Consider the following 27,975-nt stretch of genomic DNA (forward strand, 5'->3'; position numbering starts at 1 on the left):
GCTTCAGTGTCAGGGCCGGTGCCCAGGGTTTGGGCTTCAGGGTCAGGGCACGGGGCCCAGGGTTTGGGCTTCAGGGTCAGGGCCCGGGGCCCAGGATTAGGGCTTCAGGTTCAGGGCCCGGGGCCCAGGTTTAGGGCTTCAGGGTCAGGGCCCGGGGCCCAGGGTTAGGGCTTCAGGATCCGGGCCCGGGGCCCAGGGTTAGGGCTTCAGGGTCAGGGCCCGGGGCCCAGGGTTAGGGCTTCAGGGTCAGGGACCGGGGCCCAGAGTTAGGGCTTCAGGGTCCGGGCCCGGGGCCCAGGGTTAGGGCTTCAGGGTCGGGGACCGGGGCCCAGGGTTAGGGTTTTAGGGTCAGGGCCTGGGGCCCAGGGTTAGGGTTTTAGGGTCAGGGCCCGGGGCCCAGGGTTAGGGTGATTTCCAGGAAGTGACCTCACAACGACTCAAGCTACCACTTATTGTTGATTGTGATGAAATGCCAGCTGAGGCACACACCTTGGGAGCTAAGTGGTTGCTGCACTTGACTACTATGAAGACTGGTGTGGGAAGGGTCGCTTTGGATGCACTTGAGCAGGGGTCCCCAACCCCTGAGCCATGGAGCCGTAAGGAGCCACACAGCAGGTGAGTGGTGTCGAGTGAGGGAGTGAGGGAAGCTTCGTCTGTATTTACAGCCACTCCCCTTTGCTCACATTCCCGCCTGAGCTCCACCTTCTCAGATGAGCAGCAGCATTAGATTCTCATAGGAGAACGCACCCTGTTGTGAACCGTGCATGTGAGGGATCTAGGTTGCGCTGTTCTTATGAGAATCTAATACCTATTGATCTGTCACTTTCTCCCATCACGCTCAGGTGGGACCATCCAGTTTCAGGAAAACAAGCTTAACACGCCCACTGATTCTACATTATGGTGAGTTCTATAATTATTTTATTATATATTCCAGTGTAATAATGGAAATGAAGTGCCTAATCAACGTAAATGTGCTTAAATCTTTTGGCCCAGCTCCTACCTCCCGGCAGCCTCGCCAGGCCCAGAACTCTCTCCAGTCAGCCTCTACAGACCAAGCTCATGACTCACAATGGCCTATTTAGGCCCATAGGCTACCTCACGGCAGTCTCCGCAGATGAGCCTACTGCCTCACAACAGCCTCCACAGGCACAGCTCCATCGTTCCAATGGCCTCTTTAGACCCAGCTCCTGCCGCCCAGCCTTATCTCCAGGCCCTGAACTTTCTCCGTAAGTTGAGGTAGCTGGGACTGTAGGTATACATGATGATACTTGGCTAATTTTTACATTGTTTTGCAGACATGGGGTCTCACTTTGTTGGCCAGGCTGCTGTCAAACTAATGGCCTCAAGTGACCCTTCCACCCCTGCCTCCCATCCTCGAGGTATGTGCCACCACAAGGAGCACTTGTTCAATTTTCTAAAGAAAAAATTTCTAAAGTAAGGCTGTGGGATGATGGCAGGAAGATAAAAGAAAAACAGAAGAATAAGTTAAAATGACTTATTCACACATATTCTTTTGACAGCAAGAAGAACTGTTAGTATATACATTGCTTACAAACAAACAAACGGCAGATAAACAATGTTGTATAGGAACTTCAACACACACTGTACAATATTCCCACTTTGCTGACATAAGTTATGGAAATTTCGTGGTTTACTTGAGTGTCGCTACCAGTATTTTGCTCCTCTGACGATTTTTATCAACTTCCTCATCTGTTAACTTCTCTCCAAAGTATGTCATGTCACGACATACTGCCGCTGCACGAACACGGCCAGTGTCTTCCTATTAAACATGTAGAATGCTTTCCTAATTTCTCTTTTTACTCTCTGTCTTTGTGTTCTGCACTTTCCTTACTTATATTGTCAGAAACTCCAGAAAGTCAATCGTACTAATTTATCACGATTTGCTTTATTAATTTATACTATGCTTATATGGAATTTTGCCCAACAGACCTCATTACAATTTGGGCCAGGGCCCAGGGTTAGGTTTGTTTCAGGGTCAGGGCCAGGGCCCAGGGTTAGGCATGTTTTAGGGTCAGGGCCGGGGCCCAGGTTTAGGGTTGTTTTAGGGTCAGGGCCGGGGCTCAGGGATAGCGTTGTTTTAGGGTCAGGGCCGGGGCCCAGGGTTAGGGTTGTTTTAGGGTCAGGGCCGGGGCCCAGGGTTAGGGTTGTTTTAGGGTCAGGGCCGGGGCCCAGGGTTAGGTTTGTTTTAGGGTCAGGGCCGGGGCCCAGGGTTAGGGTTGTTTTAGGGTCAGTGTCAGGGCCCAGGGTTAGGGTTGCTTTAGGGTCAGGGCTGGGGCCCAGGATTAGGGTTGTTTTAGGGTCAGGGCCGGGGCCCAGGGTTGTTTTCGGGTCAGGGTCCGGGCACAGGGTTAGGGTTGTTTTCGATTCAGGGCCAGGGCCCAGGGTTAGGGTTGTTTTAGGTCAGGGCCAGGTCCCAGGGTTAGGGTTGTTTTAGGGTCAGGGCCAGGGCCCAGGGTTAGGCTTGTTTTAGGGTCAGGGCCAGGGCCCAGGGTTAGGCTTGTTTTAGGGTCAGGGACAGGGCCCAGGGTTAGGGTTGCTTTAGGGTCAGGGACAGGGCCCAGGGTTAGGGTTGTTTTAGGGTCAGGGCCGGGGCCCAGGGTTAGGGTTGTTTTAGGGTCAGGGCCGGGGCCCAGGGTTAGGGTTGTTTTAAGGTCAGGGCCGGGGCCCAGGGTTAGGGTTGCTTTAGGGTTAGGGCCGGGGCCCAGTGTTAGGCTTGTTTTAGGGTCATGGCTGGGGCTCAGGTTTAGGGTTGTTTTAGGGTCAGGGCCGGGGTCCAGGGTTAGGGTTGTGTTAGGGTCAGGGCCGAGGCCCAGGGTTAGGGTTGTCTTAGGGTCAGGGCCGGGGCCCAGGGTTAGGCTTGTTTTACGGTCAGAGCCAGGGACCAGGGTTAGGGTTGTTTTAGGGTCAGGGTTAGGGCCAGTGCCCAGGGTTGGGGATGTTTTAGGTTCAGGGCGAGGGCCCAGGGTTACGCTTGTTTTAGGGTCAGGGCTAGGGCCCAGGGTTAGGGTTGTTTTAGGGTCACGGCCAGGGCCCAGGGTTAGGCTTGTTTTAGGGTCAGGGCCAGGGCCCAGGGTTAGGGTTGTTTTAGGGTCAGGGCCAGGGCCCAGGGTTAGGCTTGTTTTAGGTTCAGGGCCAGGGCCCAGGGTTAGGGTTGTTTTAGGGTCAAGGCCAGGGCCCTGGTTTAGGGTTGTTTTAGGGTCAGGGCCAGGGCCCAGGGTTAGGGTGGTTTTAGGGTCAGGACTTGGGCCCAGGTTTAGGCTTGTTTTAGTGCTAGGGCCCAGGGTTAGGGTTGTTTTAGAGTCAGGGCCAGGGCCCAGGGTTAGGGTTGCTTTAGGTCAGGGCCAGGGCCCAGGGTTAGGGTTGCTTTAGGTCAGGGCCAGGGCCCAGGGTTAGGGTTGTTTTAGGTTACGGCCAGGTCCCAAGTTTAGGGTTGTTTTAGGGTCAGGGCCAGGGCCCAGGGTTAGGGTTGTTTTAGTGTCAGAGCCAGGGCCCAGTGTTAGGCTTGTTTTAGGGTCAGGGCCAGGTCCAAAGTTTAGGCTTGTTTTAGGGTCTGGGACAGGGCCCAGGGTTAGGGTTGTTTTAGGGTCAGGGCCAGGGCCCAGGGTTAGGCTTGTTTTAGGGTCAGGGCCAGGGCCCAGGGTTAGGCTTGTTTTAGGGTCAGGGCCAGGGCCCAAGTTTAGGCTTGTTTTAGGGTAAGGGCCACGGCCCAGGGTTAGGGTTGTTTTAGGCTCAGGGCCGGGGCACAGTGTTAGGGTTGTTTTAGGGTCAGGGCCAGGGCCCAGGGTTAGGGTTGTTTTAGGGTGAGGACCTGGGCCGAGGTTTAGGCTTGTTGTAGTGCCAGGACCCAGGGTTAGGGTTGTTTTGGGGTCAGGTCCAGGGCCCACGGTTAGGCTTGTTTTAGGGTCAGGGCCAGGGCCCAGGGTTAGGCTTGTTTTAGGGTCAGGGCCAGGGCCCAGGGTTAGGGTTGTTTTAGGGTCAGGACCTTCGCCCAGGGTTAGGCTTGTTTTAGTGCCAGGGCCCAGGGTTAGGGTTTTTTTAAGGTCGGGGCCCAGGGTTAGGCTTGTTTTAGGATCAGGGCCCAGGGTTAGGGTTGTTTTAGGGTCAGGGCCCAGGGTTAGGGTTGTTTTAGGGTCAGGGCCCAGGGTCAGGGTTGTTTTAGGGTCAGGGCCCAGGGTTAGGGTTGTTTTAGGGTCAGGGCCAGGGCCGAGGGTTATGCTTGTTTTAGGGTCAGGGCCAGGGCCCAGGGTTAGGGTTGTTTTAGGGTCAGGGCCAGGGCCCAGGGTTAGGCTTGTTTTAGGGTCAGGGCCAGGGCCCACGGTTAGGGTTGTTTTAGGGTCAGGGCCATGGCCCAGGGTTAGGCTTGTTTTAGGCTCAGGGCCAGGGCCCAGCGTTAGGGTTGTTTTAGGTTCAGGGCCAGGGCCCAGGATTAGGCTTGTTTTAGGGTCAAGGACAGGGCCCAGTGTTAGGGTTGTTTTAGGGTCAGGACCTGGGCCGAGGGTTAGGCTTGTTTTAGGGCCAGGGCCCAGGGTTAGGGTTGTTTTAGGGTCAGGGCCAGGTCCCAGGGTTAGGGTTGTTTTAGGGTCAGGGCCAGGGCCCAGGGTTAGGGTTGTTGTAGGGTCAGGGCCAGGGCCGAGCGTTAGGCTTGTTTTAGGGTCAGGGACAGGGCCCAGGGTTAGGGTTGTTTTAGGGTCAGGGCCAGGGCCCAGGGTTAGGGTTGTTTTAGGGTCAGGGTTAGGGCCAGTGCCCAGGGTTGGGGATGTTTTAGGTTCAGGGCGAGGGCCCAGGGTTAGGCTTGTTTTAGGGTCAGGGCTAGGGCCCAGGGTTAGGGTTGTTTTAGGGTCACGGCCAGGGCCCAGTGTTAGGCTTGTTTTAGGGTCAGGGCCAGGGCCCAGGGTTAGGGTTGTTTTAGGGTCAGGGCCAGGGCCCAGGGTTAGGCTTGTTTTACGTTCAGGGCCAGGGCCCAGGGTTAGGGTTGTTTTAGGGTCAAGGCCAGGGCCCTGGTTTAGGGTTGTTTTAGGGTCAGGGCCAGGGCCCAGGGTTAGGGTGGTTTTAGGGTCAGGACTTGGGCCCAGGTTTAGGCTTGTTTTAGTGCTAGGGCCCAGGGTTAGGGTTGTTTTAGAGTCAGGGCCAGGTCCCAGGGTTAGGGTTGCTTTAGGTCAGGGCCAGGGCCCAGGGTTAGGGTTGCTTTAGGTCTGGGCCAGGGCCCAGGGTTAGGGTTGTTTTAGGTTACGGCCAGGTCCCAAGTTTAGGGTTGTTTTAGGGTCAGGGCCAGGGCCCAGGGTTAGGGTTGTTTTAGTGTCAGAGCCAGGGCCCAGTGTTAGGCTTGTTTTAGGGTCAGGGCCAGGTCCAAAGTTTAGGCTTGTTTTAGGGTCAGGGACAGGGCCCAGGGTTAGGGTTGTTTTAGGGTCAGGGCCAGGGCCCAGGGTTAGGCTTGTTTTAGTGTCTGGGCCAGGGCCCAGGGTTAGGCTTGTTTTAGGTTCAGGGCCAGGGCCCAAGGTTAGGCTTGTTTTAGGGTAAGGGCCACGGCCCAGGGTTAGGGTTGTTTTAGGCTCAGGGCCGGGGCACAGTGTTAGGGTTGTTTTAGGGTCAGGGCCAGGGCCCAGGGTTAGGGTTGTTTTAGGGTGAGGACCTGGGCCGAGGTTTAGGCTTGTTGTAGTGCCAGGACCCAGGGTTAGGGTTGTTTTGGGGTCAGGTCCAGGGCCCACGGTTAGGCTTGTTTTAGGGTCAGGGCCAGGGCCCAGGGTTAGGCTTATTTTAGGGTCAGGGCCAGGGCCCAGGGTTAGGGTTGTTTTAGGGTCAGGACCTTCGCCCAGGGTTAGGCTTGTTTTAGTGCCAGGGCCCAGGGTTAGGGTTTTTTTAAGGTCGGGGCGCAGGGTTAGGCTTGTTTTAGGATCAGGGCCCAGGGTTAGGGTTGTTTTAGGGTCAGGGCCCAGGGTTAGGGTTGTTTTAGGGTCAGGGCCCAGGGTCAGGGTTGTTTTAGGGTCAGGGCCCAGGGTTAGGGTTGTTTTAGGGTCAGGGCCTGGGCCGAGGGTTATGCTTGTTTTAGGGTCAGGGCCAGGGCCCAGGGTTAGGGTTGTTTTAGGGTCAGGGCCAGGGCCCAGGGTTAGGCTTGTTTTAGGGTCAGGGCCAGGGCCCACGGTTAGGGTTGTTTTAGGGTCAGGGCCAGGGCCCAGGGTTAGGCTTGTTTTAGGCTCAGGGCCAGAGCCCAGCGTTAGGGTTGTTTTAGGTTCAGGGCCAGGGCCCAGGATTAGGCTTGTTTTAGGGTCAAGGACAGGGCCCAGTGTTAGGGTTGTTTTAGGGTCAGGACCTGGGCCCAGGGTTAGGCTTGTTTTAGGGCCAGGGCCCAGGGTTAGGGTTGTTTTAGGGTCAGGGCCAGGTCCCAGGGTTAGGGTTGTTTTAGGGTCAGGGCCAGGGCCCAGGGTTAGGGTTGTTGTAGGGTCAGGGCCAGGGCCGAGCATTAGGCTTGTTTTAGGGTCAGGGACAGGGCCCAGGGTTAGGGTTGTTTTAGGGTCAGGGCCAGGGCCCAGGGTTAGGGTTGTTGTAGGGTCAGGGCCAGGGCCGAGCGTTAGGCTTGTTTTAGGGTCAGGGACAGGGCCCATGGTTAGGGTTGTTTTAGGGTCAGGGCCAGGGCCCAGGGTTATGCTTGTTTTAGGGTCAGGGCCAGGGCCCAGTGTTAGGGGTGTTTTAGGGTCAGGACCTGCTCCCAGTGTTAGGCTTGTTTTAGTGCCAGGGCCCAGGGTTACGGTTGTTTTATGGTCAGGGCCACGGACCAGGATTAGGCTTGTTTTAGTGCCAGGGCCCAGGGTTCGGGTTGTTTTAGGGTGAGGGCCAGGGCCCAGGTTCAGGGTTGTTTTAGGTCAGTGCCAGGGCCCAGCATTAGGATTGTTTTAGGGTCAGGGCCAGGGCCCAGGTTTAGGGGTGTTTTAGGGTCAGGGCCAGGTCCCAGCGTTAGGGTTGTTTTAGGGTCAGGGCCAGGGCCCAGGGTTAGGCTTGTTTTAGGATCAGGGCCAGGGCCCAGGGTTAGGGTTGTTTTAGGGTCAGGTCCAGGGCCCATGGTTAGGCTTGTTTTAGGGTCATGGCTGGGGCTCAGGTTTAGGGTTGTTTTAGGGTCAGGGCCGGGGTCCAGGGTTAGGGTTGTGTTAGGGTCAGGGCCGAGGCCCAGGGTTAGGGTTGTCTTAGGGTCAGGGCCGGGGCCCAGGGTTAGGCTTGTTTTACGGTCAGAGCCAGGGACCAGGGTTAGGGTTGTTTTAGGGTCAGGGTTAGGGCCAGTGCCCAGGGTTGGGGATGTTTTAGGTTCAGGGCGAGGGCCCAGGGTTAGGCTTGTTTTAGGGTCAGGGCTAGGGCCCAGGGTTAGGGTTGTTTTAGGGTCACGGCCAGGGCCCAGGGTTAGGCTTGTTTTAGGGTCAGGGCCAGGGCCCAGGGTTAGGGTTGTTTTAGGGTCAGGGCCAGGGCCCAGGGTTAGGCTTGTTTTAGGTTCAGGGCCAGGGCCCAGGGTTAGGGTTGTTTTAGGGTCAAGGCCAGGGCCCTGGTTTAGGGTTGTTTTAGGGTCAGGGCCAGGGCCCAGGGTTAGGGTGGTTTTAGGGTCAGGACTTGGGCCCAGGTTTAGGCTTGTTTTAGTGCTAGGGCCCAGGGTTAGGGTTGTTTTAGAGTCAGGGCCAGGGCCCAGGTTTAGGGTTGCTTTAGGTCAGGGCCAGGGCCCAGGGTTAGGGTTGCTTTAGGTCAGGGCCAGGGCCCAGGGTTAGGGTTGTTTTAGGTTACGGCCAGGTCCCAAGTTTAGGGTTGTTTTAGGGTCAGGGCCAGGGCCCAGGGTTAGGGTTGTTTTAGTGTCAGAGCCAGGGCCCAGTGTTAGGCTTGTTTTAGGGTCAGGGCCAGGTCCAAAGTTTAGGCTTGTTTTAGGGTCAGGGACAGGGCCCAGGGTTAGGGTTGTTTTAGGGTCAGGGCCAGGGCCCAGGGTTAGGCTTGTTTTAGGGTCTGGGCCAGGGCCCAGGGTTAGGCTTGTTTTAGGGTCAGGGCCAGGGCCCAAGGTTAGGCTTGTTTTAGGGTAAGGGCCACGGCCCAGGGTTAGGGTTGTTTTAGGCTCAGGGCCGGGGCACAGTGTTAGGGTTGTTTTAGGGTCAGGGCCAGGGCCCAGGGTTAGGGTTGTTTTAGGGTGAGGACCTGGGCCGAGGTTTAGGCTTGTTGTAGTGCCAGGACCCAGGGTTAGGGTTGTTTTGGGGTCAGGGCCAGGGCCCACGGTTAGGCTTGTTTTAGGGTCAGGGCCAGGGCCCAGGGTTAGGCTTGTTTTAGGGTCAGGGCCAGGGCCCAGGGTTAGGGTTGTTTTAGGGTCAGGACCTTCGCCCAGGGTTAGGCTTGTTTTAGTGCCAGGGCCCAGGGTTAGGGTTTTTTTAAGGTCGGGGCCCAGGGTTAGGCTTGTTTTAGGATCAGGGCCCAGGGTTAGGGTTGTTTTAGGGTCAGGGCCCAGGGTTAGGGTTGTTTTAGGGTCAGGGCCCAGGGTCAGGGTTGTTTTAGGGTCAGGGCCCAGGGTTAGGGTTGTTTTAGGGTCAGGGCCAGGGCCGAGGGTTATGCTTGTTTTAGGGTCAGGGCCAGGGCCCAGGGTTAGGGTTGTTTTAGGGTCAGGGCCAGGGCCCAGGGTTAGGCTTGTTTTAGGGTCAGGGCCAGGGCCCACGGTTAGGGTTGTTTTAGGGTCAGGGCCATGGCCCAGGGTTAGGCTTGTTTTAGGCTCAGGGCCAGGGCCCAGCGTTAGGGTTGTTTTAGGTTCAGGGCCAGGGCCCAGGATTAGGCTTGTTTTAGGGTCAAGGATAGGGCCCAGTGTTAGGGTTGTTTTAGGGTCAGGACCTGGGCCCAGGGTTAGGCTTGTTTTAGGGCCAGGGCCCAGGGTTAGGGTTGTTTTAGGGTCAGGGCCAGGTCCCAGGGTTAGGGTTGTTTTAGGGTCAGGGCCAGGGCCCAGGGTTAGGGTTGTTGTAGGGTCAGGGCCAGGGCCGAGCGTTAGGCTTGTTTTAGGGTCAGGGACAGGGCCCATGGTTAGGGTTGTTTTAGGGTCAGGGCCAGGGCCCAGGTTTATGCTTGTTTTAGGGTCAGGGCCAGGGCCCAGGGTTAGGGGTGTTTTAGGGTCAGGACCTGCTCCCAGTGTTAGGCTTGTTTTAGTGCCAGGGCCCAGGGTTACGGTTGTTTTATGGTCAGGGCCAGGGACCAGGATTAGGCTTGTTTTAGTGCCAGGGCCCAGGGTTCGGGTTGTTTTAGGGTCAGGGCCAGGGCCCAGGTTCAGGGTTGTTTTAGGTCAGTGCCAGGGCCCAGCATTAGGATTGTTTTAGGGTCAGGGCCAGGGCCCAGGTTTAGGGGTGTTTTAGGGTCAGGGCCAGGTCCCAGCGTTAGGGTTGTTTTAGGGTCAGGGCCAGGGCCCAGGGTTAGGCTTCTTTTAGGGTCAGGGACAGGTCCCAGGGTTAGGCTTGTTTTAGGGTCAGGGCCAGGGCCCAGGGTTAGGCTTGTTTTAGGGTCAGGGACAGGGCCCAGCGTTAGGGTTGTTTTAGGGTCAGGGCCAGGGCCCAGGGTTAGGGTTGTTTTAGGGTCAGGGCCAGGGCCCAGGTTTAGGCTTGTTTTAGGATCAGGACCAGGGCCCAGGGTTAGGGTTGTTTTAGGGTCAGGGCCCAGGGTTAGTTTTGTTTTAGGGTCAGGGACCTGGGTTAGGGTTGTTTTAGGGTGAGGGCCCTGGGTTGGGTTTGTTGTAGGGTAAAGGCCCGGGCCCAGGGTTAGGATTGTTTTACGGTCAGGGCCAGGGCCCAGGGTTAGGCTTGTTTTAGGGTCAGGGCCAGGGCCCACGGTTAGGGTTGTTTTAGGGTCAGGGCCAGGGCTCAGGGTTAGCCTTGTTTTAGGCTCAGGGCCAGGGCCCAGCGTTAGGGTTGTTTTAGGTTCAGGGCCAGGGCCCAGGATTAGGCTTGTTTTAGGGTCAAGGACAGGGCCCAGTGTTAGGGTTGTTTTAGGGTCAGGACCTGGGCCCAGGGTTAGGCTTGTTTTAGGGCCAGGGCCCAGGGTTAGGGTTGTTTTAGTGTCAGGGCCAGGTCCCAGGGTTAGGGTTGTTTTAGGGTCAGGGCCAGGGCCCAGGGTTAGGGTTGTTGTAGGGTCAGGGCCAGGGCCGAGCGTTAGGCTTGTTTTAGGGTCAGGGGCAGGGCCCATGGTTAGGGTTGTTTTAGGGTCAGGGCCAGGGCCCAGGGTTGTGCTTGTTTTAGGGTCAGGGCCAGGGCCCAGGGTTAGGGTTGTTTTAGGGTCAGGACCTGCTCCCAGTGTTAGGCTTGTTTTAGTGCCAGGGCCCAGGGTTACGGTTGTTTTATGGTCAGGGCCAGGGACCAGGATTAGGCTTGTTTTAGTGCCAGGGCCCAGGGTTCGGGTTGTTTTAGGGTCAGGGCCAGGGCCCAGCATTAGGATTGTTTTAGGGTCAGGGCCAGGGCCCAGGTTTAGGGGTGCTTTAGGGTCAGGGCCAGGGCCCAGCGTTAGGGTTGTTTTAGGGTCAGGGCGCAGGGTTAGGGTTGTTTTAGGTTGAGTGCCCATGGTTGGGTTTATTTTAGGGTCAGGGCCAGGGTCCAGGGTTAGGGTTGTTTTAGGGTCCGGGCCAGGGCCCAGGGTTAGGCTTGTTTTAGGGTCAGGGCCGGGGCCGAGGGTTAGGGTTGTTTTAAAGTCAGGGCCGGGGCCCAGGGTTAGGGTTGCTTTAGGGTTAGGGCCGGGGCCCAGTGTTAGGGTTGTTTTAGGGCCAGGGCCGGGGCCCAGGGTTAGGGTTGTTTTCGGGTCAGGGCCCGGGCCCAGGGTTAGGGTTGTTTTTGGTTCAGGGCCAGGGCCCAGGGTTAGGGTTTTTTTAGGGTCAGGGCCAGGGCCCAGTGTTAGGGTTGTTTTGGGTTCTGGGCCAGGGACCAGGGTTAGGGTTGTTTTAGGGTCGGGGCCGAGGGTTAGGTTTGTTTTAGGGTCGAGGCCCAGGGTTAGGCTTGTTTTAGGATCAGGGCCCAGGGTTAGGGTTGTTTTAGGGTCAGTGCCCTGGGTTAGGGTTGTTTTTGGGTCAGGGCCCAGGGTTAGGGTTGTTTTAGGGTCAGGGCCCAGGGTTAGTTTTGTTTTAGCGTCAGGGACCAGGGTTAGGGTTGTTTTTGGGTGAGGGCCCTGGGTTGGGTTTGTTTTAGGGTAAAGGCCAGGGACCAGGGTTAGGGTTGTTTTAGGGTCAGGGCCAGGGACCAGGGTTAGGCTTGTTTAAGGGTCAGGGCCAGGGCCCAGGGTTAGGGTTGTTTTAGGGTCACGGCCAGGGCCCAGGGTTAGAGCTGTTTTCGGGTCAGGGCCAGGGCCCAGGGTTAGGGTTGTTTTAGGGTCAGGTCCAGGGCCCAGTGTTAGGCTTGTTTTAGGGTCATGGCTGGGGCTCAGGTTTAGGGTTGTTTTAGGGTCAGGGCCGAGGCCCAGGGTTAGGGTTGTCTTAGGGTCAGGGCCGGGGCCCAGGGTTAGGCTTGTTTTACAGTCAGAGCCAGGGACCAGGGTTAGGGTTGTTTTAGGGTCAGGGTTAGGGCCAGTGCCCAGGGTTGGGGATGTTTTAGGTTCAGGGCGAGGGCCCAGGGTTAGGCTTGTTTTAGGGTCAGGGCTAGGGCCCAGGGTTAGGGTTGTTTTAGGGTCACGGCCAGGGCCCAGGGTTAGGCTTGTTTTAGGGTCAGGGCCAGGGCCCAGAGTTAGGGTTGTTTTAGGGTCAGGGCCAGGGCCCAGGGTTAGGCTTGTTTTAGGTTCAGGGCCAGGGCCCAGGGTTAGGGTTGTTTTAGGGTCAAGGCCAGGGCCCTGGTTTAGGGTTGTTTTAGGGTCAGGGCCAGGGCCCAGGGTTAGGGTGGTTTTAGGGTCAGGACTTGGGCCCAGGTTTAGGCTTGTTTTAGTGCTAGGGCCCAGGGTTAGGGTTGTTTTAGAGTCAGGGCCAGGTCCCAGGGTTAGGGTTGCTTTAGGTCAGGGCCAGGGCCCAGGGTTAGGGTTGTTTTAGGTTAGGGGCAGGTCCCAAGTTTAGGGTTGTTTTAGGGTCAGGGCCAGGGCCCAGGGTTAGGGTTGTTTTAGTGTCAGAGCCAGGGCCCAGTGTTAGGCTTGTTTTAGGGTCAGGGCCAGGTCCAAAGTTTAGGCTTGTTTTAGGGTCAGGGACAGGGCCCAGGGTTAGGGTTGTTTTAGGGTCAGGGCCAGGGCCCAGGGTTAGGCTTGTTTTAGGGTCAGGGCCAGGGCCCAGGGTTAGGCTTGTTTTAGGGTCAGGGCCAGGGCCCAAGGTTAGGCTTGTTTTAGGGTAAGGGCCACGGCCCAGGGTTAGGGTTGTTTTAGGCTCAGGGCCGGGGCACAGTGTTAGGGTTGTTTTATGGTCAGGGCCAGGGCCCAGGGTTAGGGTTGTTTTAGGGTGAGGACCTGGGCCGAGGTTTAGGCTTGTTGTAGTGCCAGGACCCAGGGTTAGGGTTGTTTTGGGGTCAGGTCCAGGGCCCACGGTTAGGCTTGTTTTAGGGTCAGGGCCAGGGCCCAGGGTTAGGCTTGTTTTAGGGTCAGGGCCAGGGCCCAGGGTTAGGGTTGTTTTAGGGTCAGGACCTTCGCCCAGGGTTAGGCTTGTTTTAGTGCCAGGGCCCAGGGTTAGGGTTTTTTTAAGGTCGGGGCGCAGGGTTAGGCTTGTTTTAGGATCAGGGCCCAGGGTTAGGGTTGTTTTAGGGTCAGGGCCCAGGGTTAGGGTTGTTTTAGGGTCAGGGCCCAGGGTCAGGGTTGTTTTAGGGTCAGGGCCCAGGGTTAGGGTTGTTTTAGGGTCAGGGCCAGGGCCGAGGGTTATGCTTGTTTTAGGGTCAGGGCCAGGGCCCAGGGTTAGGGTTGTTTTAGGGTCAGGGCCAGGGCCCAGGGTTAGGCTTGTTTTAGGGTCAGGGCCAGGGCCCACGGTTAGGGTTGTTTTAGGGTCAGGGCCAGGGCCCAGGGTTAGGCTTGTTTTAGGCTCAGGGCCAGGGCCCAGCGTTAGGGTTGTTTTAGGTTCAGGGCCAGGGCCCAGGATTAGGCTTGTTTTAGGGTCAAGGACAGGGCCCAGTGTTAGGGTTGTTTTAGGGTCAGGACCTGGGCCCAGGGTTAGGCTTGTTTTAGGGCCAGGGCCCAGGGTTAGGGTTGTTTTAGGGTCAGGGCCAGGTCCCAGGGTTAGGGTTGTTTTAGGGTCAGGGCCAGGGCCCAGGGTTAGGGTTGTTGTAGGGTCAGGGCCAGGGCCCAGGGTTATGCTTGTTTTAGGGTCAGGGCCAGGGCCCAGGGTTAGGGGTGTTTTAGGGTCAGGACCTGCTCCCAGTGTTAGGCTTGTTTTAGTGCCAGGGCCCAGGGTTACGGTTGTTTTATGGTCATGGCCAGGGACCAGGATTAGGCTTGTTTTAGTGCCAGGGCCCAGGGTTCGGGTTGTTTTAGGGTCAGGGCCAGGGCCCAGGTTCAGGGTTGTTTTAGGTCAGTGCCAGGGCCCAGCATTAGGATTGTTTTAGGGTCAGGGCCAGGGCCCAGGTTTAGGGGTGTTTTAGGGTCAGGGCCAGGTCCCAGCGTTAGGGTTGTTTTAGGGTCAGGGCCAGGGCCCAGGGTTAGGCTTGTTTTAGGGTCAGGGCCAGGGCCCTGGGTTAGGCTTGTTTTAGGGTCAGGGCCAGGGCCCAGGGTTAGGCTTGTTTTAGGGTCAGGGCCAAGTCCCAGGGTTAGGGTTGTTTTTGGGTCAGGTCCAGGGCCCATGGTTAGGGTTGTTTTAGGTCAGGGCCCAGGGTTAGGGTTGTTTTAGGTTGAGTGCCCATGGTTGGGTTTATTTTAGGGTCAGGGCCAGGGTCCAGGGTTAGGGTTGTTTTAGGGTCCGGGCCAGGGCCCAGGGTTAGGCTTGTTTTAGGGTCAGGGCCAGGGCCCAGGGTTAGGGTTGTTTTAGGTTCAGGGCCACGTCCCAGGGTTAGGGTTGTTTTAGGGTCAGGACCTGGGCCCAGGCTTAGGCTTGTTTTAGTGCCAGGGCCCAGGGTTAGGGTTGTTTTAGGGTCAGGGCCAGGGCCCCGGTTTAGGGTTGTTTTAGGTCAGGGCCAGGGCCTAGGGTTAGGGTTGTTTTAGGTCAGGGCCAGGTCCCCGGTTTAGGGTTGTTTTAGGGTCAGGGCCAGGGCCCAGGGTTAGGCTTCTTTTAGGGTCAGGGACAGGTCCCAGGGTTAGGCTTGTTTTAGGGTCAGGGCCAGGGCCCAGGGTTAGGCTTGTTTTAGGGTCAGGGACAGGGCCCAGCATTAGGGTTGTTTTAGGGTCAGGGCCAGGGCCCAGGGTTAGGGTTGTTTTAGGGTCAGGGCCAGGGCCCAGGTTTAGGCTTGTTTTAGGATCAGGACCAGTGCCCAGGGTTAGGGTTGTTTTAGGGTCAGGGCCCAGGGTTAGTTTTGTTTTAGGGTCAGGGACCTGGGTTAGGGTTGTTTTAGGGTGAGGGCCCTGGGTTGGGTTTGTTGTAGGGTAAAGGCCAGGGCCCAGGGTTAGGATTGTTTTACGGTCAGGGCCAGGGCTCAGGGTTAGGCTTGTTTTAGGGTCAGGGCCAGGGCCCACGGTTAGGGTTGTTTTAGGGTCAGGGCCAGGGCCCAGGGTTAGGCTTGTTTTAGGCTCAGGGCCAGGGCCCAGCGTTAGGGTTGTTTTAGGTTCAGGGCCAGGGCCCAGGATTAGGCTTGTTTTAGGGTCAAGGACAGGGCCCAGTGTTAGGGTTGTTTTAGGGTCAGGACCTGGGCCCAGGGTTAGGCTTGTTTTAGGGCCAGGGCCCAGGGTTAGGGTTGTTTTAGTGTCAGGGCCAGGTCCTAGGGTTAGGGTTGTTTTAGGGTCAGGGCCAGGGCCCAGGGTTAGGGTTGTTGTAGGGTCAGGGCCAGGGCCGAGCGTTAGGCTTGTTTTAGGGTCAGGGGCAGGGCCCATGGTTAGGGTTGTTTTAGGGTCAGGGCCAGGGCCCAGGGTTGTGCTTGTTTTAGGGTCAGGGCCAGGGCCCAGGGTTAGGGTTGTTTTAGGGTCAGGACCTGCTCCCAGTGTTAGGCTTGTTTTAGTGCCAGGGCCCAGGGTTACGGTTGTTTTATGGTCAGGGCCAGGGCCCAGGTTTAGGGGTGCTTTAGGGTCAGGGCCAGGGACCAGGATTAGGCTTGTTTTAGTGCCAGGGCCCAGGGTTCGGGTTGTTTTAGGGTCAGGGCCAGGGCCCAGGTTTAGGGGTGCTTTAGGGTCAGGGCCAGGGCCCAGCGTTAGGGTTGTTTTAGGGTCAGGGCCAGGGCCCAGGGTTAGGCTTGTTTTAGGGTCAGGGCCAGGGCCCTGGGTTAGGCTTGTTTTAGGGTCAGGGCCAGGGCCCAGGGTTAGGCTTGTTTTAGGGTCAGGGCCAAGTCCCAGGGTTAGGGTTGTTTTTGGGTCAGGTCCAGGGCCCATGGTTAGGGTTGTTTTAGGTCAGGACCCAGGGTTAGGGTTGTTTTAGGTTGAGTGCCCATGGTTGGGTTTATTTTAGGGTCAGGGCCAGGGTCCAGGGTTAGGGTTGTTTTAGGGTCAGGGCCAGGGCCCAGGGTTTGGGTTGTTTTAGGTTCAGGGCCACGTCCCAGGGTTAGGGTTGTTTTAGGGTCAGGACCTGGGCCCAGGCTTAGGCTTGTTTTAGTGCCAGGGCCCAGGGTTAGGGTTGTTTTAGGGTCAGGGCCAGGGCCCCGGTTTAGGGTTGTTTTAGGTCAGGGCCAGGGCCTAGGGTTAGGGTTGTTTTAGGTCAGGGCCAGGTCCCCGGTTTAGGGTTGTTTTAGGGTCAGGGCCAGGGCCTAGGGTTAGGGTTGTTTTAGCGTCAGGGCCAGGGCCCAGGTTTAGGGTTGTTGTAGGGTCAGGGCCAGGGCCCACAGTTAGGCTTGTTTTAGGGTCAGGACCAGGGCCCAGGGTTAGGCTTGTTTTAGGGTCAGGGCTAGGGCCCAGGGTTAGGGTTGTTTTAGGGTCAGGACCTGGGCCCAGGGTTAGGCTTGTTTTAGTGCCAGGGCCCAGGGTTAGGCTTGTTTTAGGGTCAGGGCCAGGGCCTAGGGTTAGGCTTGTTTTAGGGTGAGGGCCAGCGCCAAGGGATTGGGTTGTTTTAGGGTCAGGGCCAGGGCCCAGAGTTAGGGTTGTTTTGGGGTCAGGGCCAGGGCCCAGGTTTAGGCTTGCTTTAGGGTCAGGGACAGGGCCCAGGGTTAGGGTTGTTTAAGGTCAGGGCCGGGACCCCGGTGTGGGGTTTTAGGCTCAGGGCCAGGGCCCAGTGTTAGGATTTTATTGTCAGGGCCCAGGGTTAGGGTTTTAGGGTCAGGGCCCAGGGTTAGGGTGATTTCCAGGAAGTGACCTCACAACGACTCAAGCTACCACTTATTGTTGATTGTGATGAAATGCCAGCTGAGGCACACACCTTGGGAGCTAAGTGGTTGCTGCACTTGACTACTATGAAGACTGGTGTGGGAAGGGTCGCTTTGGATGCACTTGAGCAGGGGTCCCCAACCCCTGAGCCATGGAGCCGTAAGGAGCCACACAGCAGGTGAGTGGTGTCGAGTGAGGGAGTGAGGGAAGCTTCGTCTGTATTTACAGCCACTCCCCTTTGCTCACATTCCCGCCTGAGCTCCACCTTCTCAGATGAGCAGCAGCATTAGATTCTCATAGGAGAACGCACCCTGTTGTGAACCGTGCATGTGAGGGATCTAGGTTGCGCTGTTCTTATGAGAATCTAATACCTATTGATCTGTCACTTTCTCCCATCACGCTCAGGTGGGACCATCCAGTTTCAGGAAAACAAGCTTAACACGCCCACTGATTCTACATTATGGTGAGTTCTATAATTATTTTATTATATATTCCAGTGTAATAATGGAAATGAAGTGCCTAATCAACGTAAATGTGCTTAAATCTTTTGGCCCAGCTCCTACCTCCCGGCAGCCTCGCCAGGCCCAGAACTCTCTCCAGTCAGCCTCTACAGACCAAGCTCATGACTCACAATGGCCTATTTAGGCCCATAGCCTACCTCACGGCAGTCTCCGCAGATGAGCCTACTGCCTCACAACAGCCTCCACAGGCACAGCTCCATCGTTCCAATGGCCTCTTTAGACCCAGCTCCTGCCGCCCAGCCTTCTCTCCAGGCCCTGAACTTTCTCCGTAAGTTGAGGTAGCTGGGACTGTAGGTATACATGATGATACTTGGCTAATTTTTACATTGTTTTGCAGACATGGGGTCTCACTTTGTTGGCCAGGCTGCTGTCAAACTAATGGCCTCAAGTGACCCTTCCACCCCTGCCTCCCATCCTCGAGGTATGTGCCACCACAAGGAGCACTTGTTCAATTTTCTAAAGAAAAAATTTCTAAAGTAAGGCTGTGGGATGATGGCAGGAAGATAAAAGAAAAACAGAAGAATAAGTTAAAATGACTTATTCACACATATTCTTTTGACAGCAAGAAGAACTGTTAGTATATACATTGCTTACAAACAAACAAACGGCAGATAAACAATGTTGTATAGGAAATTCAACACACACTGTACAATATTCCCACTTTGCTGACATAAGTTATGGAAATTTCGTGGTTTCCTTGAGTGTCGCTACCAGTATTTTGGTCCTCTGACGATTTTTATCAACTTCCTCATCTGTTAACTTCTCTCCAAAGTATGTCATGTCACGACATACTGCCGCTGCACGAACACGGCCAGTGTCTTCCTATTAAACATGTAGAATGCTTTCCTAATTTCTCTTTTTACTCTCTGTCTTTGTGTTCTGCACTTTCCTTACTTTTATTGTCAGAAACTCCAGAAAGTCAATCGTACTAATTTATCACGATTTGCTTTATTAATTTATACTATGCTTATATGGAATTTTGCCCAACAGACCTCATTACAATTTGGGCCAGGGCCCAGGGTTAGGTTTGTTTCAGGGTCAGGGCCAGGGCCCAGGGTTAGGCATGTTTTAGGGTCAGGGCCGGGGCCCAGGTTTAGGGTTGTTTTAGGGTCAGGGCCAGGGCTCAGGGTTAGCGTTGTTTTAGGGTCAGGGCCGGGGCCCAGGGTTAGGGTTGTTTTAGGGTCAGGGCCGGGGCCCAGGGTTAGGGTTGTTTTAGGGTCAGGGCCGGGGCCCAGGGTTAGGTTTGTTTTAGGGTCAGGGCCGGGGCCCAGGGTTAGGGTTGTTTTAGGGTCAGTGTCAGGGCCCAGGGTTAGGGTTGCTTTAGGGTCAGGGCTGGGGCCCAGGATTAGGGTTGTTTTAGGGTCAGGGCCGGGGCCCAGGGTTAGGGTTGTTTTCGGGTCAGGGCCCGGGCACAGGGTTAGGGTTGTTTTCGGTTCAGGGCCAGGGCCCAGGGTTAGGGTTGTTTTAGGTCAGGGCCAGGTCCCAGGGTTAGGGTTGTTTTAGGGTCAGGGCCAGGGCCCAGGGTTAGGCTTGTTTTAGGGTCAGGGCCAGGGCCCAGGGTTAGGCTTGTTTTAGGGTCAGGGACAGGGCCCAGGGTTAGGGTTGCTTTAGGGTCAGGGCCAGGGCCCAGGGTTAGGGTTGTTTTAGGGTCAGGGCCGGGGCCCAGGGTTAGGGTTGTTTTAGGGTCAGGGCCGGGGCCCAGGGTTAGGGTTGTTTTAAGGTCAGGGCCGGGGCCCAGGGTTAGGGTTGCTTTAGGGTTAGGGCCGGGGCCCAGTGTTAGGGTTGTTTTAGGGCCAGGGCCGGGGCCCAGGTTTAGGGTTGTTTTCGGGTCAGGGCCCGGGCCCAGGGTTAGGGTTGTTTTTGGTTCAGGGCCAGGGCCCAGGGTTAGGGTTTTTTTAGGGTCAGGGCCAGGGCCCAGTGTTAGGGTTGTTTTGGGTTCTGGGCCAGGGACCAGGGTTAGGGTTGTTTTAGGGTCGGGGCCGAGGGTTAGGTTTGTTTTAGGGTCGAGGCCCAGGGTTAGGCTTGTTTTAGGATCAGGGCCCAGGGTTAGGGTTGTTTTAGGGTCAGTGCCCTGGGTTAGGGTTGTTTTAGGGTCAGGGCCCAGGGTTAGGGTTGTTTTAGGTTCAGGGCCCAGGGTTAGTTTTGTTTTATCGTCAGGGACCAGGGTTAGGGTTGTTTTAGGGTGAGGGCCCTGGGTTGGGTTTGTTTTAGGGTAAAGGCCAGGGACCAGGGTTAGGGTTGTTTTAGGGTCAGGGCCAGGGCCCAGGGTTAGGCTTGTTTAAGGGTCAGGGCCAGGGCCCAGGGTTAGGGTTGTTTTAGGGTCACGGCCAGGGCCCAGGGTTAGAGCTGTTTTTGGGTCAGGGCCAGGGCCCAGGGTTAGGGTTGTTTTAGGGTCAGGTCCACGGCCCAGGGTTAGGCTTGTTTTAGGGTCATGGCTGGGGCTCAGGTTTAGGGTTGTTTTAGGGTCAGGGCCGGGGTCCAGGGTTAGGGTTGTGTTAGGGTCAGGGCCGAGGCCCAGGGTTAGGGTTGTCTTAGGGTCAGGGCTGGGGCCCATGGTTAGGCTTGTTTTACGGTCAGAGCCAGGGACCAGGGTTAGGGTTGTTTTAGGGTCAGGGTTAGGGCCAGTGCCCAGGGTTGGGGATGTTTTAGGTTCAGGGCGAGGGCCTAGGGTTAGGCTTGTTTTAGGGTCAGGGCTAGGGCCCAGGGTTAGGGTTGTTTTAGGGTCACGGCCAGGGCCCAGGGTTAGGCTTGTTTTAGGGTCAGGGCCAGGGCCCAGGGTTAGGGTTGTTTTAGGGTCAGGGCCAGGGCCCAGGGTTAGGCTTGTTTTAGGTTCAGGGCCAGGGCCCAGGGTTAGGGTTGTTTTAGGGTCAAGGCCAGGGCCCTGGTTTAGGGTTGTTTTAGGGTCAGGGCCAGGGCCCAGGGTTAGGGTGGTTTTAGGGTCAGGACTTGGGCCCAGGTTTAGGCTTGTTTTAGTGCTAGGGCCCAGGGTTAGGGTTGTTTTAGAGTCAGGGCCAGGGCCCAGGGTTAGGGTTGTTTTAGGGTCAGGGCCAGGGCCCAGGGTTAGGCTTGTTTTAGGGTCAGGGCCAGGGCCCAGCATCAGGGTTGTTTTAGGGTCAGGGTCAGGGCCCAGGGTTAGGGTTGTTTTAGGTCAGGGCCCAGGTTTAGGGTTGTTTTAGGTTGAGTGCCCATGGTTGGGTTTATTTTAGGGTCAGGGCCAGGGCCCAGGGTTAGGGTTGTTTTAGGTTCAGGGCCAGGGCCCAGGGTTAGGATTGTTTTAGGGTCAGGGCCAGGGCCCAGGGTTAGGGTTGTTTTAGGGTCCGGTCCAGGGCCCAGGGTTAGCCTTGTTTTAGGGTCAGGGCCAGGGCCCAGGGTTAGGGTTGTTTTAGGTTCAGGGCCAGGGCCCAGGGTTAGGGTTGTTTTAGGGTCAGGACCTGGGCCCAGGCTTAGGCTTGTTTTAGTGCCAGGGCCCAGGGTTAGGGTTGTTTTAGGGTCAGGGCCAGGGCCCAGGTTTAGGGTTGTTTTAGGTCAGGTCCAGGGCCTAGGGTTAGGGTTGTTTTAGGTCAGGGCCAGGTCCCAGGTTTAGGGTTGTTTTAGGGTCAGGGCCAGGGCCTAGGGTTAGGGTTGTTTTAGGGTCAGGGCCAGGGCCCAGGTTTAGGGTTGTTGTAGGGTCAGGGCCAGGGCCCACGGTTAGGCTTGTTTTAGGGTCAGGGCCAGGGCCCAGGGTTAGGCTTGTTTTAGGGTCAGGGCTAGGGCCCAGGGTTAGTGTTATTTTAGGGTCAGGACCTCGGCCCAGTGTTAGGCTTGTTTTAGTGCCAGGGCCCAGGGTTAGGCTTGTTTTAGGGTCAGGGCCAGGGTCCAGGGTTAGGGTTGTTTTAGGGTCAGGGCCACGGCCTGGGGTTAGGGTTGTTTTAGGGTCAGGGCCAGGGCCTAGGTTTAGGGTTGTTTTAGGTTCAGGGCCAGGGCCCAGGGTTAGGGTTGTTTTAGGATCAGGGCCCAGGGTTAGGGTTATTTTAGCGTCAGGGCCCAGGGTTAGGTTTGTTTTAGGGTCAGGGCCCAGGGTTAGGGTTGTTTTAGGGTGAGGGCACAGGGTTGGGTTTGTTTTAGGGTGAGGGCCAGGGCCCAGGGTTAGGGTTGTTTGAGGGTCGGGGCCAGAGCCCAGGGTTAGGGTTGTTTTAGGGAAAGGGCCAGGGCCCAGGGTTAGGGTTGTTTTAGGGTCAGGACCTGGGCCCAGGCTTAGGCTTGTTTTAGTGCCAGGGCCCAGGGTTAGGGTTGTTTTAGGGTCAGGGCCAGGGCCCAGGTTTAGGGTTGTTTTAGGTCAGGGCCAGGGCCTAGGGTTAGGGTTGTTTTAGGTCAGGGCCAGGTCCCAGGTTTAGGGTTTTTTTAGGGTCAGGGCCAGGGCCCAGGGTTAGGGTTGTTTTAGGGTCAGGGCCAGGGCCCAGTGTTAGGCTTGTTTTAGGGTCAGGGCTAGGGCCCAGGGTTAGGGTTGTTTTAGGGTCAGGACCTGGGCCCAGGGTTAGGCTTGTTTTAGTGCCAGGGCCCAGGGTTAGGGCTTCAGGGTCAGGGCCCGAGGCCCAGAGTTAGGGCTTCAGGGTCAGGGCCCGGGGCCCAGTGTTAGGGCTTCAGGGTCAGGGCCGGTGCCCAGGGTTAGGGCTTCAGGGTCAGGGCCGGTGCCCAGGGTTTGGGCTTCAGGGTCAGGGCACGGGGCCCAGGGTTTGGGCTTCAGGGTCAGGGCCCGGGGCCCAGGGCTAGGGCTTCAGGGTCAGGGACCGGGGCCCAGAGTTAGGGCTTCAGGGTCCGGGCCCGGGGCCCAGGGTTAGGGCTTCAGGGTCAGGGACCGGGGCCCAGGGTTAGGGTTTTAGGGTCAGGGCCCGGGGCCCAGGGTTAGGGTTTTAGGGTCAGGGCCCGGGGCCCAGGGTTAGGGTGATTTCCAGGAAGTGACCTCACAACGACTCAAGCTACCACTTATTGTTGATTGTGATGAAATGCCAGCTGAGGCACACACCTTGGGAGCTAAGTGGTTGCTGCACTTGACTACTATGAAGACTGGTGTGGGAAGGGTCGCTTTGGATGCACTTGAGCAGGGGTCCCCAACCCCTGAGCCATGGAGCCGTAAGGAGCCACACAGCAGGTGAGTGGTGTCGAGTGAGGGAGTGAGGGAAGCTTCGTCTGTATTTACAGCCACTCCCCTTTGCTCACATTCCCGCCTGAGCTCCACCTTCTCAGATGAGCAGCAGCATTAGATTCTCATAGGAGAACGCACCCTGTTGTGAACCGTGCATGTGAGGGATCTAGGTTGCGCTGTGCTTATGAGAATCTAATACCTATTGATCTGTCACTTTCTCCCATCACGCTCAGGTGGGACCATCCAGTTTCAGGAAAACAAGCTTAACACGCCCACTGATTCTACATTATGGTGAGTTCTATAATTATTTTATTATATATTCCAGTGTAATAATGGAAATGAAGTGCCTAATCAACGTAAATGTGCTTAAATCTTTTGGCCCAGCTCCTACCTCCCGGCAGCCTCGCCAGGCCCAGAACTCTCTCCAGTCAGCCTCTACAGACCAAGCTCATGACTCACAATGGCCTATTTAGGCCCATAGGCTACCTCACGGCAGTCTCCGCAGATGAGCCTACTGCCTCACAACAGCCTCCACAGGCACAGCTCCATCGTTCCAATGGCCTCTTTAGACCCAGCTCCTGCCGCCCAGCCTTCTCTCCAGGCCCTGAACTTTCTCCGTAAGTTGAGGTAGCTGGGACTGTAGGTATACATGACGATACTTGGCTAATTTTTAAATTGTTTTGCAGACATGGTGTCTCACTTTGTTGGCCAGGCTGCTGTCAAACTAATGGCCTCAAGTGACCCTTCCACCCCTGCCTCCCATCCTCGAGGTATGTGCCACCACAAGGAGCACTTGTTCAATTTTCTAAAGAAAAAATTTCTAAAGTAAGGCTGTGGATGATGGCAGGAAGATAAAAGAAAAACAGAAGAATAAGTTAAAATGACTTATTCACACATATTCTTTTGACAGCAAGAAGAACTGTTAGTATATACATTGCTTACAAACAAACAAACGGCAGATAAACAATGTTGTATAGGAACTTCAACACACACTGTACAATATTCCCACTTTGCTGACATAAGTTATGGAAATTTCGTGGTTTACTTGAGTGTCGCTACCAGTATTTTGGTCCTCTGACGATTTTTATCAACTTCCTCATCTGTTAACTTCTCTCCAAAGTATGTCATGTCACGACATACTGCCGCTGCACGAACACGGCCAGTGTCTTCCTATTAAACATGTAGAATGCTTTCCTAATTTCTCTTTTTACTCTCTGTCTTTGTGTTCTGCACTTTCCTTACTTATATTGTCAGAAACTCCAGAAAGTCAATCGTACTAATTTATCACGATTTGCTTTATTAATTTATACTATGCTTATATGGAATTTTGCCCAACAGACCTCATTACAATTTGGGCCAGGGCCCAGGGTTAGGTTTGTTTCAGGGTAAGGGCCAGGGCCCAGGGTTAGGCATGTTTTAGGGTCAGGGCCGGGGCCCAGGTTTAGGGTTGTTTTAGGGTCAGGGCCGGGGCTCAGGGTTAGCGTTGTTTTAGGGTCAGGGCCGGGGCCCAGGGTTAGGGTTGTTTTAGGGTCAGGGCCGGGGCCCAGGGTTAGGGTTGTTTTAGGGTCAGGGCCGGGGCCCAGGGTTAGGTTTGTTTTAGGGTCAGGGCCGGGGCCCAGGGTTAGGGTTGTTTTAGGGTCAGTGTCAGGGCCCAGGGTTAGGGTTGCTTTAGGGTCAGGGCTGGGGCCCAGGATTAGGGTTGCTTTAGGGTCAGGGCCAGGGCCCAGGGTTAGGGTTGTTTTAGGGTCAGGACCTGGGCCCAGGGTTAGGCTTGTTTTAGGGCCAGGGCCCAGGGTTAGGGTTGTTTTAGGGTCAGGGCCAGGTCCCAGGGTTAGGGTTGTTTTAGGGTCAGGGCCAGGGCCCAGGGTTAGGGTTGTTGTAGGGTCAGGGCCAGGGCCGAGCGTTAGGCTTGTTTTAGGGTCAGGGACAGGGCCCATGGTTAGGGTTGTTTTAGGGTCAGGGCCAGGGCCCAGGGTTATGCTTGTTTTAGGGTCAGGGCCAGGGCCCAGGGTTAGGGGTGTTTTAGGGTCAGGGCCAGGGCCTAGGGTCAGGTTTGTTTTAGGGTCCGGGCCAGGGCCCAGGGTTAGGCTTGTTTTAGGTTCAGGGCCAGGGCCCAGGGTTAGGGTTGTTTTAGGGTCAGGGTCAGGGCCCAGGGTTAGGGTTGCTTTAGGATCAGGGCCAGGGCCCAGCGTCAGGGTTGTTTTAGGGTCAGGGTCAGGGCCCAGGGTTAGGGTTGTTTTAGGTCAGGGCCCAGGGTTAGGGTTGTTCTAGGTTGAGTGCCCATGGTTGGGTTTATTTTAGGGTCAGGGCCAGGGCCCAGGGTTAGGGTTGTTTTAGGGTCAGGGCCAGGGCCCAGGGTTAGGCTTGTTTTAGGGGCAGGGCCAGGGTCCAGGGTTAGGGTTGTTTTTGGGTCCGGTCCAGGGCCCAGGGTTAGGCTTGTTTTAGGGTCAGGGCCAGGGCCCAGGGTTAGGGTTGTTTTAGGTTCAGGGCCAGGTCCCAGGGTTAGGGTTGTTTTAGGGTCAGGACCTGGGCCCAGGCTTAGGCTTGTTTTAGTGCCAGGGCCCAGGGTTAGGGTTGTTTTAGGGTCAGGGCCAGGGCCCAGGTTTAGGGTTGTTTTAGGTCAGGGCCAGGGCCTAGGGTTAGGGTTGTTTTAGGTCAGGGCCAGGTCCCAGGTTTAGGGTTGTTTTAGGGTCAGGGCCAGGGCCTAGGGTTAGGGTTGTTTTAGGGTCAGGGCCAGGGCCCAGGGTTAGGCTTGTTTTAGGGTCAGGGCTAGGGCCCAGGGTTAGGGTTGTTTTAGGGTCAGGACCTGGGCCCAGGGTTAGGCTTGTTTTACGATCAGGGCCCAGGGTTATGGTTGTTTTAGGGTCAGTGCCCTGGGTTAGGGTTGTTTTAGGGTCAGGGCCCATGGTTAGGGTTGTTTTAGGGTCGGGGCCCATGGTTAGTTTTGTTTTAGGGTCAGGGACCTGGGTTAGGGTTGTTTTATTGTGAGGGCCCTGGGTTGGGTTTGTTTTAGGGTAAAGGCCAGGGCCCTGGGTTAGGATTGTTTTAGGGTCAGGGCCAGGGCCCAGGTTTAGGCTTGTTTTAGGATCAGGACCAGGGCCCAGGGTTAGGGTTGTTTTAGGGTCAGGGCCCAGGGTTAGTTTTGTTTTAGGGTCAGGGACCTGGGTTAGGGTTGTTTTAGGGTGAGGGCCCTGGGTTGGGTTTGTTGTAGGGTAAAGGCCAGGGCCCAGGGTTAGGATTGTTTTAGGGTCAGGGCCAGGGCCCAGGGTTAGGCTTGTTTTAGGGTCAGGGCCAGGGCCCACGGTTAGGGTTGTTTTAGGGTCAGGGCCAGGGCCCAGGGTTAGGCTTGTTTTAGGCTCAGGGCCAGGGCCCAGCATTAGGGTTGTTTTAGGTTCAGGGCCAGGGCCCAGGATTAGGCTTGTTTTAGGGTCAAGGACAGGGCCCAGTGTTAGGGTTGTTTTAGGGTCAGGACCTGGGCCCAGGGTTAGGCTTGTTTTAGGGCCAGGGCCCAGGGTTAGGGTTGTTTTAGTGTCATGGCCAGGTCACAGGGTTAGGGTTGTTTTAGGGTCAGGGCCAGGGCCCAGGGTTAGGGTTGCTGTAGGGTCAGGGCCAGGGCCGAGCGTTAGGCTTGTTTTAGGGTCAGGGTCAGGGCCCATGGTTAGGGTTGTTTTAGGGTCAGGGCCAGGGCCCAGGGTTATGCTTGTTTTAGGGTCAGGGCCAGGGCCCAGGGTTAGGGTTGTTTTAGGGTCAGGACCTGCTCCCAGTGTTAGGCTTGTTTTAGTGCCAGGGCCCAGGGTTACGGTTGTTTTATGGTCAGGGCCAGGGACCAGGATTAGGCTTGTTTTAGTGCCAGGGCCCAGGGTTCGGGTTGTTTTAGGGTCAGGGCCAGGTCCCAGGTTCAGGGTTGTTTTAGGTCAGTGCCAGGGCCCAGCATTAGGATTGTTTTAGGGTCAGGGCCAGGGCCCAGGTTTAGGGGTGCTTTAGGGTCAGGGCCAGGGCCCAGCGTTAGGGTTGTTTTAGGGTCAGGGCCAGGGCCCAGGGTTAGGCTTGTTTTAGGGTCAGGGCCAGGGCCCAGGGTTAGGCTTGTTTTAGGGTCAGGGCCAGGGCCCAGGGTTAGGCTTGTTTTAGGGTCAGGGCCAAGTCCCAGGGTTAGGGCTGTTTTTGGGTCAGGTCCAGGGCCCAGGGTTAGGGTTGTTTTAGGTCAGGGCCCAGGGTTAGGGTTGTTTTAGGTTGAGTGCCCATGGTTGGGTTTATTTTAGGGTCAGGGCCAGGGTCCAGGGTTAGGGTTGTTTTAGGGTCCGGGCCAGGGCCCAGGGTTAGGCTTGTTTTAGGGTCAGGGCCAGGGCCCAGGGTTAGGGTTGTTTTAGGTTCAGGGCCACGTCCCAGGGTTAGGGTTGTTTTAGGGTCAGGACCTGGGCCCAGGCTTAGGCTTGTTTTAGTGCCAGGGCCCAGGGTTAGGGTTGTTTTAGGGTCAGTGCCAGGGCCCCGGTTTAGGGTTGTTTTAGGTCAGGGCCAGGGCCTAGGGTTAGGGTTGTTTTAGGTCAGGGCCAGGTCCCAGGTTTAGGGTTGTTTTAGGGTCAGGGCCAGGGCCTAGGGTTAGGGTTGTTTTAGGGTCAGGGCCAGGGCCCAGGTTTAGGGTTGTTGTAGGGTCAGGGCCAGGGCCCACGGTTAGGCTTGTTTTAGCGTCAGGACCAGGGCCCAGGGTTAGGCTTGTTTTAGGGTCAGGGCTAGGGCCCAGGGTTAGGGTTGTTTTAGGGTCAGGACCTGGGCCCAGGGTTAGGCTTGTTTTAGTGCCAGGGCCCAGGGTTAGGCTTGTTTTAGGGTCAGGGCCAGGGCCCAGGGTTAGGCTTGTTTTAGGGTGAGGGCCAGCGCCAAGGGATTGGGTTGTTTTAGGGTCAGGGCCAGGGCCCAGAGTTGGGGTTGTTTTGGGGTCAGGGCCAGGGCCCAGGTTTAGGCTTGCTTTAGGGTCAGGGACAGGGCCCAGGTTTAGGGTTGTTTAAGGTCAGGCCCGGGACCCCGGTGTGGGGTTTTAGGCTCAGGGCCAGGGCCCAGTGTTAGGATTTTATTGTCAGGGCCCAGGGTTAGGGTTTTAGGGTCAGGGCCCAGGTTTAGGGTTTTAGTGTCAGGGCCCATGTTTAGGGTGATTTCCAGGAAGTGACCTCACAATGACTCAAGCTACCACTTACTGTTGATTGTGACGAAATGCTAGCTGAGGAACATGCCTTGGGAGCTAAGTGGTTGCTGCCCTTGACTACTATGAAGACTGGTGTGGGAAGGGTCGCTTTGGATGCACTTGAGCTGGGGTCCCCAACCCCTGAGCCTTGGAGCCGTAAGGAGCCACACAGCAGGTGAGTGGTGTCGAGTGAGGGAGTGAGGGAAGCTTCGTCTGTATTTACAGCCACTCCCCTTTGCTCACATTCCCGCCTGAGCTCCACCTTCTCAGATGAGCAGCAGCATTAGATTCTCATAGGAGAACGCACCCTGTTGTGAACCGTGCATGTGAGGGATCTAGGTTGCGCTGTTCTTATGAGAATCTAATACCTATTGATCTGTCACTTTCTCCCATCACGCTCAGGTGGGACCATCCAGTTTCAGGAAAACAAGCTTAACACGCCCACTGATTCTACATTATGGTGAGTTCTATAATTATTTTATTATATATTCCAGTGTAATAATGGAAATGAAGTGCCTAATCAACGTAAATGTGCTTAAATCTTTTGGCCCAGCTCCTACCTCCCGGCAGCCTCGCCAGGCCCAGAACTCTCTCCAGTCAGCCTCTACAGACCAAGCTCATGACTCACAATGGCCTATTTAGGCCCATAGGCTACCTCACGGCAGTCTCCGCAGATGAGCCTACTGCCTCACAACAGCCTCCACAGGCACAGCTCCATCGTTCCAATGGCCTCTTTAGACCCAGCTCCTGCCGCCCAGCCTTCTCTCCAGGCCCTGAACTTTCTCCGTAAGTTGAGGTAGCTGGGACTGTAGGTATACATGATGATACTTGGCTAA

The 27,975-nt window shown here is 56.2% G+C and overlaps 1 long non-coding RNA gene across 4 annotated transcripts in view; it reads left to right on the top strand.

Annotated features, from left to right (window-relative positions):
- Window positions 1-394: 394 nt before the first annotated feature.
- Window positions 395-27,975, top strand: part of LOC134758145 (uncharacterized) — a 45,936-nt gene continuing 18,355 nt past the window's right edge. For 2 of the 4 annotated variants that reach the window (XR_010133089.1, XR_010133088.1), the window contains exons 1-9: window positions 397-615; window positions 843-900; window positions 994-1,226; window positions 16,729-16,786; window positions 16,880-17,112; window positions 22,200-22,257; window positions 22,351-22,583; window positions 27,542-27,599; window positions 27,693-27,925. This is a non-coding gene — a long non-coding RNA (uncharacterized lncRNA). Of the gene's footprint in view, window positions 616-842; window positions 901-993; window positions 1,227-16,307; window positions 16,502-16,728; window positions 16,787-16,879; window positions 17,113-22,199; window positions 22,258-22,350; window positions 22,584-27,541; window positions 27,600-27,692; window positions 27,926-27,975 lie in introns of those variants that run through there. The other 2 variants (XR_010133091.1, XR_010133090.1) reach the window with 2 other exon arrangements.

Source organism: Gorilla gorilla, chromosome 2 (genome assembly GCF_029281585.2).
Source record: "Gorilla gorilla gorilla isolate KB3781 chromosome 2, NHGRI_mGorGor1-v2.1_pri, whole genome shotgun sequence".
Classification (NCBI taxonomy): Eukaryota; Metazoa; Chordata; class Mammalia; order Primates; family Hominidae; genus Gorilla; species Gorilla gorilla.